Below are 4,072 nucleotides of genomic sequence, written 5' to 3'. Positions count from 1 at the left end.
AAAGCACTTCAGCACCCCCTCCACTGTTGTATTGTAATTCTGACACAGACGGACCTCTGCTTTAGAGCGTACTGTAATTTATAGTCTGCGATGATGAGATTGTTGGGGAAGTGGCGGTGGTGGTAGGACTTGTTCATACTTGTAACTGACCAGAAAGCACTTACTTGATTTCACACAGGCCCATTGCCAAACCCTCAGATGGGGGTAAATTATGAAGGTGGCTGGGTTTGAATAGGGACTTAGTGTAGACACAAACAATTTATATTATATCAAAAAAAAAACCCTACATTGTAGAGGCTGCAAAGTCGATCACTCAAAAGTTAGGAAATGCCCAGTTTAAGCTAGCCTGTACAACATTGTGTACATGCTTTATAATACAGCCTTTAATTACATAACCACAGACTGTTTAGTCCACAGCCCCCGCCCCCGCCCTTCAGTGCACAGGACAGCCGATGCTCACTGAGTCAGTAACTAGTCAATATTCAGTATGTGGCTCCTGCTGCTGCATACTATACAAGCCATGTACTGAATAGCAAATTATTCATCTCCTCATGGGCTTGTCTATGGCATTGTCATAACAGTATTTGTTTTATAGATATTAATGCATTTATCTTCACAAGACCCCTGTGAGATGAAGGGGTATTATTTTTAAGCCAAAAGTATAACCTACCTGTGGGTGCCCAACTTGAGCAACCTGGGACTTGATTTTTCAAAGTACAGGGCATTTTAGAGCACTTTATATATTCAGAGCCAAGCTACTTCAAGTGGAATTGTGAGCGCTCAGAAACTCAGACTCTAGTTGTCTCAAATTCAGTACTATGAAAATGAGGAATGTGAAAAATTCAGTGACAGAGGCCTCCATCGTCTGACTTCTGCAATGAACAAAGGGATCCTACAAGCAGTACCTTATTCACTAGAAAATGCTCATTCGTTGTCAGAGCATTGTGTCTTGTGCACAGACTGAGGTAGAGGGCCAGTGGAAAATATGTAATTAAAGACTGTACCATACACAGAGATGAATTAAGGTTGCACTCGCAGCCTTAACTGGCATTTCCTAACTTTTGAGTGCTTGACTGTAGTCTTAATATTAATTTAACCTAGATTTATTTAATGCTATTTTGTAATTTAAAAAACAAACTGAAAAACAGAATTTTCACATAGAGCCAATATTGGTCTCCAACGTGTGTCAAGCACTAGGATTTGACTCTTTAGATCACCACAATACAGACTGCTATCATTTGAGCTAAGAGAGTAACTGGTAGCAGTAGTAGGCTGTTAGCCTTCTTGAACAAGCCACCAAGGGCAGGAGAGAAACAAATACAATTTGCCGGTGGGTGTTACGGCTATTTGCTGTCAGCAAAGACTGTAGAGACTGGGGACTCCTGAGCTCAAGTCGAGTTTCTTTCGGCACATTCTCTGGTGGGGTTCGTCTTCCAGTGATGGTACCTATATGGATTCCAGACATTAGTGCGCATGTATGCCATGCATTGGCATTGGACGTATTTGTAGCAGCGTCCATTGACCTGCATGTGTGTCAACCATATGGTGCTGTCCGAGGCTTTAAGAGGCTGTGTGATGTGACACTGCTCTCGGTCCCTCTTACCGCTGCATGGCCAGAGTTGGACTCCCCCCCACATTCCTCAGTGCTTGTAGCTTGCTAGAATGCTTTATCTGTTTGTACCTTCTGTACATAGTTGTCTAGTTTTACTCCTCCTGTGTGAGGAGATCCGGGAGGGTGGCAAGCAGAGAGGTGGAGGAGACAGGTGAACCAATACTAGTGAGGCCAGGAGGGGGCTATGAAAATGACTGTCACGCAGTTCTGCCACACCTTGCACGGGATTATTACGGAAGCAGGGGAATGGGCAGGAAGGTGTAGCAGAGTTTGGTGGTCTAGGGGAAGAGAAGGGCCTTGTCGTATGAGGGCTCCTCTGTAGCAGAAGAGGGAAAGTTTGTGGTTTGCAGCAGTCACAAAGAGGTCACAGCACAGTTGGAAAGAGGTCACTGGTGAAAGACTGAGTGAAGTGTGGGGTCTGGAGCTTCCATTCGTGATTTGCGTAGAAGGCTCTGCTGAGCATCGCCACCAGAGTTGCTGGTGCCCAGGAGGTGCAGGGCATGGAGGGTGACTCCCATGCCTGAGGCACCAGTTCCAGAGGAGGATGGCCTCTGCAGAGGGAGGAGGACCAGGTGCCACCCTGCTTGTTGATCAGTGTCACGTTGTTGGACAGTAGTTGAATGTGTTGGGCATGCATGCCTGACAGGTAGGGCAGGCAGCCAGCAATTCAAGTATTTTGATGTGCATCCATGCCTCTTGCGGTAGTCAGACGCAGTCCAGATGAGTGCCCGACCCAATGAGGGAGCTGTCCGTGGCGCAAGTGCTGTGAGGAGAGCAAATGGGATCCCAGCCAGAAACTTGGAGAGGTTGGTCCATCTCGTGAAGGAAGCTACGACCGAGTTCTGAAGCAGAATCTGCTTGCCAAAGTGGTCTGCAGGCAGGCATGAGACGTAATGGAGGTGCAGGCCATCAAGTGGCCAAGGACAGAAAGGCACTGATGCATTTGCGTACATGGGTGGGAGTGGAGCTGCACGATGAGAGATGTGAGGGCAGCAAAACAGCCACTGGGAGAAAGGCATGGCCTCAGAGAGTCCAGCCATTCCCCGATAAGCATGAGCATATGGGTAGTGGCAATGACAGACCTGTCCTCATTAATAGAAACCCAGGTCATGGAGAAGGGCACAAAGGGTCTGGATAGTGGAAAAGAGATGAGTACTTGATGGCTCAACAAGGAGCCAGTAGTCCAGATAGAAAAACATGGAGTGTGCATATGGGCTGTGACAAAGTCTTCATGAACACACACAAAGCAGTGGTGATACTAAAGGGGAGGACCCAGAATTAATAATTAGGGTGTGCCACTATGAAATGTAGGCACTTCCAGTGAGCCATGTGGATGTCAACATGGAAGTAGGCATCCTTCATCTCGAGAACCACGAACCAGGCCCACTGGGCAAATGAGAGGGAGCGTGACCATGCAGGGACAGAATTTGCATATGAATTTGTTCAGTGCCGAGAGGTCCAGAATGGGGTGGCAGCAACCTGGCTTTTTTGGCATAAGGAAATAAGTGAAATAGAATGAATCCATGGGTGTGGTAATGGTAGGGGATGCACTTGATGGTGCTCTTCTGGAGGTGAGTGCACTGGAAGAATCCCTATGGCCACCAAGGAGTGGGTGATGATGGGGGGAATGAATGGAACCCTATCTAGTATCCCTGATGGATGACATCCAGTACCCATCCAGCGGTGATGATTTTGCACAGGGGGGTTGGGTGCAGGAGGGGGTGCAGGCTGTGGGAGGCAGTTTGGGTGCACGGTGTAGGCGCTGGGCTGGGGCAGGGGTGCGGGCACCAGCCAGTCTGCACTTATCTCAGGCAGATCCTGAAAATGACCAGTACATCCCTCTGGCAGTAGCTCCCAGATAGTGGGGGGAGGGGGTCTCAGCATGCTGCCCCTGCCTGCAAGCAGCAGCTCCCATTGGCCACAGTTCCTGGCCAATGGAAGCTGCAGAGTCAGTGATCGGGGCAGCGTGCAGAGACACCCTGTTCCCCCAACCAGGGCTGGGAGGAAAGGGGAGGAGTTGATCAGTGGGGCCCATGCATCCCTTGGGGTACTCTCAGGGACCCACAGACCCCAGTTTGAGAAATGCTAAGTTACAGTAAGTAATCTCCTCTTATAGACCCTTGCCCACCATGCCTATCTCTGATTCCTATGCTGTTATCCAACATCTCACCAGCTCCTGTTCCTTTTCCCCCACACTCTGACACCTGAAACCCTCTCTCCTCCCCAGGCTGTCAAGGCAGCCTGCCTCATCCAGTTCTTCCACGCTGGCTAGGACCCTTGAAAGCACAGCAGAATTTCAGTTCTTCTTCGAGTGATTGCTCATATCCATTCCAGTAGGTGTGCGCACGCCGCGTGCACATTCGTAGGAGACTTTTACCCTAGCAACACTCGGTGGGCTGGCAGGGCGCCCCCTGGAGTGGCGCCACTATGGCGCCGGATATATACCCCTGCCGGCCCGCC

This window comes from Chelonoidis abingdonii, chromosome 10 (genome assembly GCF_003597395.2).
Source record: "Chelonoidis abingdonii isolate Lonesome George chromosome 10, CheloAbing_2.0, whole genome shotgun sequence".
Lineage (NCBI taxonomy): Eukaryota > Metazoa > Chordata > Testudines > Testudinidae > Chelonoidis > Chelonoidis abingdonii.
Note: the sequence above shows the minus strand (reverse complement) of the source record.